The sequence below is a fragment of the Ochlerotatus camptorhynchus genome, unplaced genomic scaffold (genome assembly GCF_037179485.1).
Source record: "Ochlerotatus camptorhynchus isolate MF236.1 unplaced genomic scaffold, CSIRO-AGI_Acam_v1.1 ptg000265l, whole genome shotgun sequence".
Lineage (NCBI taxonomy): Eukaryota > Metazoa > Arthropoda > Insecta > Diptera > Culicidae > Ochlerotatus > Ochlerotatus camptorhynchus.
Window position 1 is genome coordinate 1,700,407 of NW_027040755.1, and position 14,365 is coordinate 1,714,771.

At 37.0% G+C, this 14,365-nt stretch overlaps 1 protein-coding gene across 1 annotated transcript in view; it reads right to left on the reverse strand.

Annotated features, from left to right (window-relative positions):
* The window catches only part of Pfdn6 (prefoldin 6), a 150,997-nt gene extending 139,759 nt beyond the window's left edge, over window positions 1-11,238 (reverse strand). The window contains exon 1 of the mRNA XM_065227043.1: window positions 11,235-11,238. The gene's annotated coding sequence lies outside the window, so the exon portion shown is untranslated. The remainder of the gene's footprint in view (window positions 1-11,234) is intronic.
* Between the last annotated feature and the right edge of the window lie 3,127 nt (window positions 11,239-14,365).

Here is a 14,365-nt window from a genome sequence, read left to right on the forward strand (position 1 = left end):
TTAAGTTAAAAAAAAATGACAGTGAGTTTCGATCGAGCTTGCTTCGCCGGAAACTCCTTCCACTCTCGTCGCGGACGTTCGTTTCTAAACAACCAAACATGGACAAATATTGGGGAAAAATTCATTGTGAGTCACAACTATTCAAAATTATAAAAGTTTTCTCTTTTGCGCTGATAACATGTGTACTTCGATTACAGATTGGAATGCTTGCTTTGGGGCTATTCATGCGAATAAACCGTCAGACTGGAAAACAAAATATTTGGTCCTTCAGAAGGACGAGAGCGCTATTCAAGCGTCTCATGCGTATGCAGCTGTCGGTGGGATGGGAAATGTCTTACGATGCTCGCCAACTTGTAACAAGCGCTGACTGGTGGTGGTGGTGGTGGCATTACATAGTGCAGCCAACGGCAAGCGAGTGAAAAGTTCCTAGCTTTCGCTATGCCACGTTTTGCATTATCCTTCCCTAGGACGTTTGAGCAGCTTATTCCCGATCGGGAGGATTACTCACCATGGTGTAATAAATGATGATTCATGGGAAAAAAAAAATCAGATACATACTAACGGAGATTTCTAGAGATGTTCCAGGAAAACTAAGTAATTTTACTATATTTCTACATTAGTTCGTGATTTGTAATCCTCGCGTCATCGGGAAATATGTTTCCGATTAAAAGACGCAAATTTCGGGAATGCTACGGTGGCAGACGACAAGTGAAGGAAATCTTCGTAGCAATCGGAGAAGGTTGAATGAATACGGGAGAAGAATCAACATGCCATGACAATGTTGTAAAGAGGGATTTTCCCGTACCGCGTAGTCAAAATACTCTGGAAAAATAGTGTGGGTGATTTTCGGGGGTTGCGAAAGGCAGCATGAGCGAAATCGTTGCGTCGCGCATTCATTTTTTTTTTGTCGCCGTGGTCCTCGACTTCTTGTGCCCGAAAGCAAAGCTTGACTAGACGTAATATTTTTAGCAACGGTTTATAAGGAAAGCAGACATGGCTTGGTCTTTTGCTACAGTAGTCGAGGGGTTACTGACTGCATTGTGTACTGCGGAAAGATAAATATCAGCGAAGTCAGAGCGCCATGATTGTGTGCTATTGAAGGGATGAACAATAGGCAATCTCCCTCAGGACATGGCTTGGCAATGACATACTTAATAATGAGCGGACAGAGACAGAATTGGAAGAATGAATAGGAAAAAATAAACCCAATGGGACAATGCAATGGTTTGTCTGAACTGCCCTTCTGTATGTTTACTTTTGTTATTAGACGAAAGTCTATCTTTTAATTACTATCGGTCCAGACGAAAGATGAAAAATGACCGCTCATGCATTATAAAGTTGAATGCTCGAGGCAGGGATGGATCACTCTTTAGAGCATCGTTCATTACTTTTTTTAATATAGAAAGCTAACGTTAAGTCCAATTAAATTTTCAGTTAATCCATCTTAAAAAAGATAGATGAATGCTAGTATTTTCCCAATCAAACTTCAAACATTTCGCACCGTTGAGCAACGCTTCATGTTTTCATTGAACATTCACTAGGGTGCGCACTCGGGTGCACGTTCAGCGAAAACACAGAGTGGGACTAACGGAGCGAACATTTTGAAGTTTGATCGAGAGCATCATAGTATTATCCACCCCATTATGGATTAACTGAAAATTTAACTGGACTTTACGATAGATTTTTATATTATAAAAGTAATGAACGATGCTCGGAAAAGCGATCCATCCCTGTTCAAAGGTATTTAAAAGGTGACCTCTGATAAAGGGGTATTTAAATTTTTCATAGAAATATACCTTCGTTTGAGCTACTGTTTGTTTTAAAATACGCAATCAACATTTCGTGGAGTTTCTAAATTCAAGAATAGGTACAGCAATCCATCCATTTATGCGGTGGGTGGTACGGATGTCCTTCAACAAATTGAGTAAATTTTCTTTAGATAGCTAGTTTATCGTTGACACTAATCACATACAAATAATCAGCATAATTGGTTGAAATTAACTCAGAAACAACTTCGCTGAAGCAGGGTGTCGGCTCAATGATAAAAAATATTCCCTAATTTTCCAGTTGTTTTTCTGAAAACATTCTGGACAGGTTTGGAGTGATAAAAATAAAAGAAATTAAAAAATATAATTAAGCTTACTAATTAAAATTTAAAACGTAAATCTACAGCTGGAAAATTATTACTTTTTGGTTTAATTACAAAGTAAATAATTAAATTCGTCAATCATTTTCTATAGTTCTAGAAGTTCTTAATGTTGGTTCCTTTAATAGAGGAAACCATAATTTCCTATGGATTCTAATATTTTAATAGCACTATTACAGTTAGGTGCAATAACAATGTATTCGTTTCCGAGCAAATATCAAAGCTTCAATTGAATACATATGAAAATCCATTTTCAAGCAAAAGTCCCATAAAACAGCTATAGAAACTACACTAGAACACCTACCATATCCTATAGAAACCCATTCAAATTATCAAGATTCATAAGTTTCAAATAATAAAGTCCATCCAGCTTCTTGGCTTCGCCGATGACATCGACATCATGGCACGGAACTTTGAGAGATGGCGGAAACGTACATCAGACTAAAGGCTGAAGCTAGGCGGATTGGACTTGCCATCAACGCATCGAAGACAAAATACTTGAAAGGAAGAGGTTCTAGGGAAGACAATGTTAGCCTCCCACCCCGAGTTCAGATTGACGGTGACGTAATCAAAGTGGTCAATTGAGTTCGTGTATTTGGGCTCATTGGTGACCGCCGAAAATGATACCGGCAGAGAAATTCAAAGACGCATTATGGCAGGGAATCGTGCCTACTTTGAACTCCGGAGGACGCTCCGGTCGAATAAAATTCAATCAAGTTAATATTTTAAATTAAGTTTTTAAGAGATTGGACAATTCAACTTCTAAATCTAAAAAAGTATATCAAACTCGGAATGTTGGTGGGTTCAAAACTGTTTTTAAATTTTAATGCTAACGAATACAGCCTTAATTTTGTTTTGGTTTTTGGAAGCTGATCATTTTTCATTTGTCTATGTCTGGAGTTGGTTCTTTTTTTCAAATTCGGGCTCTCGATTTATTATATTTTAAATCTTACTCTAAATAAAAAAAAAATAACGAAAATCAGTACAACTCGAATGAACTGCTCATGTTTAAAAGAAGAAAACATTTCTACATATGTAAAACATTCATTATTTAAAAAATTCCGAAATCAGTACAACTCGAAAGAACTGATCATGTTAAAAAGAAGGAAGAATTACATTTTAATAGCTTGCCAGGTTGAAAAAATCGAACCTTCCTAATCTTATTTCAAGAATGATTTCAATATTTACTGAGCTTTGAGAAAAGATCAAAACCGTAGAAAATAGCTTGCTCTTCGGCGAAATGTCCCGCTTCCACTTAAAATGGACAGATATAGAGTAAACTAGAAGCTAATGTGCGTTTTCAGTGCTCGAGTATGAATACCGCATTAAAACTGGTTTTGAAAGTTGGTGCACAGGTAAAAAGTGAGGTTATGCAGCGCCACTGGATTTCAATAAAACTGAGTCCGTAATCTTCAAAATTTTCCTAAGTACGAAACCATGAAACTGAAATACGTCCCTGAACCTTGAAGAAATGGTTCATGTCTAGGATATTTAAAAAAAATATTTCTTGTTCAAGAAATTTTTTTCTGGTTTCACTAACCACATGATTGAAACGGCAGATCCACATTAGATCCCTTGGCATTGCTTTGACGTTAATTTGATAGTTGAGAGATGAACTAGCCTACGGCTAAAAATCTCTATAAGCATTAAAAAAAGATAGTTAGACAATAGATTTAGAAGTCACTTTGTCGGAACGCGTCACATCAAGGGAACTAATGTGGGTGGCCAGTGAATTTTCATTTTGAAATTCCCGTTTTTAATCTCAAAAATTTCCCGGTTATATTGTTATATTCGCCAAAAAACGAAAGTGTTCAGTGACCAAGTGCAAATTTTCCTAGATATTTGTGGGAACATTATCTTCAATAGCAAAAACTGTATAATTCAATTAAATGGCTCCAGTTATATAACAAAAATACACCATTATCTTTACGATATTTTGATCCATTATATACGTTTTACAGTCATCCCACAATTATGAGTAAGCTAAACATAATTATTAACCCACCAGTCTACCATGTCCAGCATGAAGTGCTCCTCAAATGTGGAGTGATGTATAAAATATACAAACATTCAATAATATTATCGTGATACTTAAAAAAATCTTTTTGCATCACTATTCTAAGCTCGAGACCTCTTATGTTTGCAAAGCACCTGTTTGTGCAAAGCGTCTATTACATGTTCAATTACCCTATTATTTGTAGTAATGTTTGTATCCACGCACAGGTGTCGTTAGTGGTACACGCAAGTGTTTTACCTTGCGTCTTGTTCTGTATACTGTATTACTGTTTTATATTGTAATGAATGATGAACAGTAATAAATAAATGCTGGATGTGGGTCGAGACTTCATTCGTCTGATGTCTCGCCTCATGTCCAATCACTATTCGTTAAACGCTCACTTGTTTCGTGTTGGGCTGGGAGACAGCAATCTCTGTGAATGTGGACAAGGTTACCAAGACGCCGATCACATCCTTTGGTCTTGTGCTGAGCATCGTGGAGTCAGATCTGAGCTGTGCGATTCCCTTCGGGCTCGAGGTAGACAACCTAATGTTCCAGTTCGGGATATTTTGGCTAGACGTGATCTGGAGTTTATGAAACTCATATATGTTTACTTTAAGAATACTAACCTTAGATTGTAAGTTTGATTAACCTTGTGTTTAGTTTGTGTATTGTGGGTGTAGTTTTTTTTTTAATGTTTGTTTTCAAGATGAATAGAAATAAGTTCATGTTTTAGGATTAATTAAATATTTGTATAATAAATCATATTTCAAACCTCCTTCTCCCTTTCCCCATCCAAAAAATTGTAAATCTCCACTAACCTCGAGACGACCGCGAGTAATCGGTTCAATTCCTTTAACTCTAGATTTAAGACATTATTCATGTATAATGCAAATGATAACTCGGCTCTGTAAAGTTTATTCGATTGAGCCTGTACAAATAAATTAATATAAAAAAAATAAATAAATAAATGTTATAGTTCGTATGCCTCCGCCATGACAGGACGGCCAGACAATCGTCGTCTTTTATTTCTTTGATTATAAAATAACACAACGTAGGAAAAGGTCCTGCCCGTGCGCAATCCACTGCCTGCTGAGCAGCTGGAATATTGTAATGGTATCTAGATAGAACGCTATTGAGCTAAATGGGTCATTCAACAAAATTGTAAAGAGTGAGAATTAAACAATTGAATTAAGAAAATTTCCAAGATTCTGAGTATTCGACATTTGTAAAGAGCATTAAACAATGTTTTTTTTTAATTCCAGATATGTGATAATTAAAAATCTTCAAGATCCTAGATTTAGAAAGAAAAAAAGATTTGTTTTTTAAATGAGATTGAAAAAATACTCAAAATGTGGAATTTTGGAAGATCCCATAAAAAAATCATTATTTTGGTCCGAACAGTTTTAAAGGCCTTACAACTAGAACATTATTCAGAACTCCTTCAACTAAAAAAAATCTACAAAATTCTGAGTAGTACCTATGGATTTTTTAGGAGAAATTAAAAGAAATTAAAGAGTTAAATTAAGAGGAATGCTGTGGAAAATTACAACGCAACTCTAGCAAACATCCTAAGGGAGTACTAGACTAGAATTCCAAGATAATTCTGAGATAAGAGTTCTAAGAAATTCTGAGATGAATTCCAAGGAATTTCTGGGGATGAGAACGGAAGTTTTGAATGGAATCCTAGCTAATTGCTTGAATAATTCTATCAGAGTTGTGGAAATAGCTTCAAAAATCCTAAGGAGAATTTTACATGGTGTAAAGTAAATTTTAAGGATAGTTCCAAAAATTTAAAGCGTGTTCTGAGGGTAATTTTGAAAGGACTAGACTGAGGAAGATTTCATTAAACTTAAGAGAAAGTTTTCAAAGGAATTGAATTCTCAAGAGAAATTATATGGAGGATTCTAAGGAAATTCTTAAGGGAGTTTCAAGAAAATTCCGAAGAGAATTCCAAGAGCTTCAAAGGTATTTAATTGTGAGTATAAGGAGAATCCTACGATAGTTCTCAGCAGAATTACAAGGTAATTATGATAAAAAATGTTTTTTTTTTAAATAGATTTATATTAAACCATTTGGAAAACTAGCACATCTTCATGGCTCATGGATCATGTAGGCTTAAGAAGTTTAATAGCATAGCATAGTAGCATAGCATAGCATAACCGATTACACAAATCGTGGGGGGCTATATAATGGTCAACCAATACATTTTGCAGAAAATATCGAGTATTGCAGTGAAAAAACACTTGGGACTAGGGGTTTTTCCCAAACATCAAAATATGCAAATCAAGCATCACATTATACACCTGGCCACATCCTTACAATTGCAGGGGATACGAAGGAAAATGAGTTCAACATCTACTTAAGAAGGTGCAGGGAACCCACACAGGGCTGGTACAGGTATACCTCGATATAACGTAACTGTCACTTTTGACTTCCATCGCCGATTTCTCGCAAACGATCATTCAAACAAGCAAAGTAATAACACCATCGGACAGATGAGATAATTTCTCATCTATTGGTTGTATTAATGTGTATGATTCAATTGTTATTAGCGAGATATTGACGATGGAAGTCAAAAGTGACAGTTCCGTTATATCGAGATATACCTGTAGTGGATATGTAATATAATAGTAGTGGCTTTAATGACTAAAATAATGAAAATAGTGACCAAATAGTGACTTTAAAGCAATAAAAAGTGACTAATAGTGACATTTATTCATCGAAAAAAAAATGGTTACAGTATTTCGTTGACTGCGACCCATCCTGAACATTTTTCATGCTCCTTTAAAATAAAACAAATTATGGTTTAACGATCCCATAAATTTGCCTCGAAAAAATATCATTTATTTATTTCTACAGTAACCAGGAATTCAGGAAAACCGGGAAAAAGGCGCAAATTCGAAATCACCTGGAAAAAATCGGGAAAAGTCCGTGAATTTCGATGACAAACCGGGAAAAATTAGATTCTGGACCTTTAAACAATTGCACTCAACTGGAACATATTTTCAGGATATAGTCACTTTAATGAACTAAATTTTATGAGATTTTGAAAAGATTTTAGGGTGAATTCTGCAGATAACAACAATGTTTTTCAGAGAAAAATACCAATAGATTTTTTTAAGGACTCTAAGAGAGATTTCACTAGAACTCCAAGTCATTTATTTTGGGACTTCAGACGTTCAGAGTAGAATAATTAGGTAGTTATTTTGGAAAATTCATGACGATTGTAAAGCGGATTCCAGGTCCATTTCAAATGAATATTAAAAATAAGTTCTTAGAAAAATTGTGATGGCAATTCAAAGGAAATTATTAGAAAATTTGAAGATAATATCAAGCGAATTCTGAAGAGATTTTCATGCATCTCACAATAAAAACCAAGGGAGTTGAATTTTGAGGGAACAACCCAAGTAACCAACAAACCCGTTAATCGCCCTTTTTGGTATATAGGGCTGCTATACGACTGATATAAAGTTCGGAAACCCTATATTTACCTTATATCGCAAAAAGGGCGTCGTTAGCGGGCTTGGTGGTTACTTGGGAATTCTAAAGGAATTCTGAAAAGAGTTTTATGATAATTCCTAGTTTAATTCCAAGAGCATCTCGAGAAGAATTTCAAGGGTATTCTGAGGAGAATTCCAAGCAAATTTTCAGAAGAATTTAGTGGAGAGCTCCAAGATAGTTATGAGCAAAATTGTGTGATAATTCTGAGAATAATTGCATGTAAATTATAAGGAATATTCAGACTAATTCTAAATAGAATGTAAAGAGTAAGTTTAAGTAAGTTTTTTCGAAACGAATCTTAGGATGAATTCTTCGATTTTTTTTCTGAAATGCTGTATATACATTTTCAACGGTCTCTCGGAGAGAATTTCAAATTAATTTTAGAAACAGAGAACATTTCATAAAAATCCTGTAAAGAGTTTTGAGCAAATTTTTTTCAATATCATCAATAACATCGAAAAATTTTAATGACTTTTTGATAAGAAGCTAACGATTTTTTCAAAAAAATTTGGTATTTCCCTGTTGTGAAATATACATTTAAATTAAGCATATATGCGATTGAGCCGAAGAGATCACTAAGCTAAATGGGTTATAATTTAGTTATCAGAAATTTCGCTGACTCAAATCAACCGGCAAAATTATCCAAATTTTGAGAAAGCCCCGGGAAATCACAAATTGGGATTTGCTGGTCACCATGATTATGACAAATGCTAATTTGATTTTTGTTTTATGTCACCCAAAATTTGCAAATTTACCTCTTTTTAAAATTATTTTTCACTCTACGCTTTATCCTTATAGAACACAATTTTATAACTGGTGGTGTAGTGGTAAGCGTGATTACCTCTCACCCCAGCAGGCCTGGGTTCAATCCCAGTCGGCGCCACCGGGATGTTCTGAGGCATAACATCTCTGATCACGCCTTCCTTCGGATGGGAAGTAAAGCCGTTGGTCCCCGGTTCATGAGTTGATGGGACGATAGGTAGGGTCCAGGTGTGGGAGCTGCCTTCCTGGCACGTCGGTAGCATTGATGCTCAGCACGGAAAACAAGATCGACGGAAAAAACAAAACAAAGGAAAAAAAGAAGACCGCAATTTTTTTTTATTATTGATTTATGAATTTATCAGTAAATGAGTTTCTTACTCGTCCTATTTGGGTGATGTCGGACATAAAATGAAAATATTATTTGCATCTTCCTTATGCATTATTAGGTAATCAAATAATAATAACAAGGCAAATGTTGACCATTTTTAGACAATAAATTTTAAAGACCTCGGATATAGAAACTTTCCAAAAACACTTCAGATTTGTATAGCTCTAGGAGCTACACAACTTTTCTAGATAGCGGTTCGAGAAAAAAATCACATTATTCTGGAACGAGGAAAATTTTTCAAGATGGAGAGATCGTGAATACACACGGCAAATTAATCTGACTCATATTTGAGTCAAGTTCACTTAAATTCGCAAAAAACGAAATTCACAGAAATGAGTAAATTTTTACTCAAAGATGCGTAATTTTCACTCTTCATATATGGCATTCAAATATCAGTGATATTTGCTCATATTTGAATAAAAATTTACTCTAATGCTAATTTTAGTTAACGGGACTTTTATATGAGTCAGTTATTTGCTGTGTAAAACAGTTTGCATGCGTCTCAAACTTAACATCTGGAAATCGAAAAAAAAAAATTGAAACATTCCGGGATATCGAAATCTTTAAGACAAACAAGTTAAGAAACTTGTGCGGCCCGGAATAATTTTCATATTTTGAATATAGGGAATGTAAGATCACAGTCCTTGAAAAATTTAAATTAGTGAATTTTCCTAGACCATTTTTTTGAAATATCTAAGACTTGGAATCACGAAGTAAAGGAGTCAGGATGTAGGAATCAATTTTTTTATCGAGACCTCAGAAAATTTGCGACTAAAATTTCTTTTACTATTTCGAGATCACAAGGCAAAAGAAAAACTTAGAAATTTTATAATTTAGTCTGGAAAAAAAAATCGAAGAGAACGGACCTGAATGTCTAAAACACGGAGATGAAAAAAAATAAAAAATATTAGTGATTCCATCAGCACCAATTGGACAGTTCTGGTCTGTTCGCAACTCTTCTTTTACACGCTGATTTTTAATGAAACTTTATAACAAATTTTTTTACCAAATCGAGCTGTTACTTGATGTGATTTTTTAAAGGAAAATTATTTACTCTTGACATTATTACTCGTAAAAAGGTGACTTTAGTGACTAAATTTGAAGAAATAGTGACTATTAGGTGAAAAAAGTGACTTTTTAGTGACTGACTTGAAAGTGACCTGCTACCAGCTCTGCCCATACTACCTTCATAGATGCCACGGGAGGGAACATTTTTGTTAGTAGGAAATGGAATATATTTGGGAATCTCTATTCGTCAATATAAAGTAAAGATTATGTGAAAATGTAAACAAAATTAAATGAATACAAAAAGGAAGATCTCACAAAAATTATCTGCTATAGCCTGTCTTTCCATGTTTTCGAAGCTGTTCCATACATCATTCTTGCCAGTACTCTCCAGCACGCGTTTTCTTTTCACACCGAAGCATTGAGACCATTCACCACTCTTTCGACTGCGTTACTGTATTGAAAGCAAACCGCAGGATTCACAGCAGAATGTGCAGACTCTCCAGTGCTTGGAGTACATCTGATCACCAACACCATCATAGAACGATTAGAAAACTCAAGACTTCCGACGCAGGCATCGATCGCTTCAATATTTAAGAAGTTGGTAGAGTCCCCCAAATTCTCAAAGAAGTTTCTCCAACTTCCTCAGAAATGCTTGAGCTCGGAAGTTTTTTTCAGAGTTCCCCTGAAAATTGCTTCCGACTATCCCGGAATACTCCTCCAACTTTCCCCGGGAGATTATTCTAGCTTCCACTGGAAGTTTCCACCTATTATCTACCTCCTGCTATTTTCCCCTAAGTAAATCATAGTTAGTGGTGTAGGTAGGGTAGAGCGCTACTTCGTCGTAATCGATCATTTCCGTTCTATCGATCAGAAAAGATCAATAATATCAATGATTTCACCGTGCACAAATCAATAATAGGTTTGTTCCGATGCGTTAGTTCATTAGCTAGAACATGATTCCTATTTGAGCGCATTGTATGAATATTTACGCTTATTGTTCTCAAAACAAAAGAAGCGCTCATAGCAAATCCCCTTTTTCTACGTTTATCCGTAGGACGAAGACAATCTAATGGCGTTTCAATGCGTTAGGACGGAATTGCAACTCGTAGGACGAATTTAGAATCAAGAAGCAGTATTAGATTTTAAACAATATCTCAACAATGTGTAACATTGTATTGAAAGGTGAATAAATTTAAAAGTCATCTTTGATATAAATACTCAATTTTTTTTATCAAACCCGTTCAAAAAAGAGAGGTAAAGCGCGGGTCGTGCTTAGTAGGACGGAAATTAGATCAAAAATCCTATTTATTTTTTATTGAAATGTATGTTTATACGTGGGTAGGAAACACTAGTCACAGATAAACAGAGCCATTACTTTATTCACCCTATTATGTATATTTTTCACAGTTTACTCCCGGCGGCGCAATTACCAGATAATTTTGATGTTTCTGTGGAATCTATTTTTTTTTCCTGCCCTATTTGAGTGATGTCGGACATAAAATGAAAATATTATTTACAACAGCCTTAATTTCGCAAATATTTCGATAGGTTTCGTCACATCACTGAAATCTGTGACGAAAGGGGAAATGGCACTAATGTTGGCCTATGGATCTAAAAATTCTGCCCATTGATAAAAAATATCCTATTCGTAGAACAATGTGTCATCTTAGGACAATACAAATGGATATTTTTGGTTGCTAGTGAAACATTATCAAAAAATACTTTCATTCGAAATTTATGTATGGATCCAATATAAGAGATACTTGGGTGGACATTAGGACGTTTAACTATATTTTGAAGATATTGATGTTCGAAGAGTTATATCCAATTGTCTGCACTTTTAAAGGTCCACTAGATCTCAACTGACATTTGTTGAGTCGCTTAATTGCGCGCTCTAGGTTTTTGAAATAAACAACGAAATACGTTTAAATTCCCTCAAATACTCAAATTGATTCATAAGCAAGGCACACATCAGGAGCACTATTTCTATCTCTTTGTCATGAAAATATCCAAGTTCATTGAATCCGTTCTATATGTTATTTCACCTCTCTGGCTTTCTGCTTCCTGCAAAAGAAAAGAAGGCATCCTAAGCTCTACATGAGCGCAACGCTTCCTTCGCCACGTCGCCGTAAAATTCGTATAGTAGCAGTAGGCGACGGCTACATAGGGAACAACAACGAGCGTTATCCCGGGTGAATCACACAGACCGACGACGTCGTGAACGTCCGAAGTGATGAGTGTTCAAATGAGTAAGTGCGCGTGCGAGTCCTGTGACACAGACCGTTTTAGATAAGTGGAAGCCTTTTAAAAAATACGATTATCTACCGTCGGAAATATGACACTTTGATATTTATGCGTGGTTATGTGTACATGTACACGCTTTTTTTTGCGCATATTTTGAAGAACAACAGAAAGTGGGTATTCCACTGGGTAGAAGTGTGGAGTTCGCAGTGAGTGTTCTACACTTTTGTTTACCTCAAAAATACTGAACACAAAATGGAATAGAACGTAATTGAAGTAGGTGGCGATGGGAAGGGAAAATGATGCGACCAAAGCAGGCGTTGATTTGATGAAGAAGCAGAACATGAGCCGGGTTGAAGCGCCAAGTCGTGCCAAAACAGTCGGCCATCGTCGTCGTCGTCGTCGTCGCCGCCGTCATTGAACGAGGAAAATGCGAGAAAAAATACGAAAAGAAGATATCTCGGCCCCGGTGGCCTCGGCCTCGGTTCGGGTTCTGGTTTCTTGTGTGCTTGTGATCCCTCTGCCCAACTATTCAATGACCTCGCGGCACGGAGCAATCAACTTTGTCAGCTCAACGGATGAGTGTGTTCTGTGTTTGCTTCCCTTCTGGATTCGTCATTATTGTTATTGTTCAGTGTACCACAGCATGTACAAACATACTTCATGCATACATACTACTGCACACACGAAAGTGCAAATCAGGCAGGCGTCTTCATGTGGCCACTGTCACCATCTCCGCTGTCTGTTATCATCGTCCTCTCAGTCGTTGGCGTTGGCAGTTTTCTGCACTCTAGTTAGGCGTCGGGGGATCGAGGAGCCTTTTTTTCTGCTTCTCAAAAGAACAGGGTAGAATGAATGAATCTGGACAGGCGAATTTATGGTAAAGAGTACGTGCATTACGTCTTGCATCATATTATCGCGAAACTTTTAACTTATAGTAGCAAACCAACCTGTTCCGAAGCATTCAACCCACGCCCTTTATTAGCGGCTCCAGTCTGCAGCACGCTAAACACGATTCACGGATATACAATTCTAGACGAACATGTGAAAAGCGCCACTGAGCCAAACGTAAACAATGACTTTAACCGTCGATTTCTCGTGGAATAAGACTCATTCAGGCAGAATATGGTAGAGGAAGTATGCTTTTTAGATTGTGTACTAAGTTTAAGTGGGCGTGTTGCCATTCGGGAGAAATCGACGTTAAAAGACATTGACTACATTTGGCTCATAGGCCCTTTTCACATATTCGTCTAGAAATGCTATGTCAGAGAATGAGTGGGTACACCGAGCATAGAACAGCGAAGACTCAGCGTCAGCATGGCATGATGTGAGTCTGGATGATGAAGAGCATAAAACGTAAGCGCATAGCCCACATAACAACACGTTCCCGGCGGCAACCGGCGAAGCATATCCATTCTCACTCACTCACACACCCGTCCCGATCTGCTATGCTCATAATACACTGGAGGAAGTGTGCAAAAAACAGAGGGAAATTTGCAAAAACCTTCACCTTTGCTAGTGTATTAGTATGCCAAATGGTAACCAACACAGGAGCAAACGTCGGCTTGGTACCTTCCAAGGTCAATAGACTTTTCTCCCGCTCTCATTATTCGAAAAGTTGGCTGTGCTTCGGATGAATATGTATGTTGAGCAACCGGCACGTTTTCCACAGCTTACGATGGATTGGATGGTGCGAAGTTTTTGTTTTAATTTATCGATCTATATTCTAGTACTAGGCCTGCTATTACGGATGGAGCTATTGTCGGTAAAGCCAGACTGCTCCTGCTGCACTCACCCAGTAGGCTTTGTTTAGGTTCCCGAGTATAGGCCTACTTGTGTCTTCTCTGCTGAAGTCGGGTAGTCAAAGTATTTTCCGTCTACTAGGGGGTAAATTTTCATGTTCATGCTGCGCTTCATGCCTGGCATATCTACTGTCAAGTGTATGTCGCATATATTCTCCCCGGGGCGGGGTGTGAGAGTGCTTTCCCTCATGTCTATGTAAGAGTGTGTCTGATGTATGTGCAAGCAAAGTGCACCATGTTCATCCCTCCCGTTTATCCTTATCGTCACTGGGGATGACGATGATGATGGCTCTCGGGCAGACACATAGCAGTATGACGCCTTGTCTATTTTTTGGGTTACTGAAAAGGAAGCAAAAAGTATTGGTACTTGCTGGACGGCAATGCAGCATCGGTATGATGATCCAATTGGGAGATTGGCTCTTTTTTCGCTGAACTATTTTTATGGCGAGTTCACCAGACACGCCAGCTCGGGTATCGTGTTGGCGTCGTTCTTCGAGAGTCATGAAGATGGCTTCACC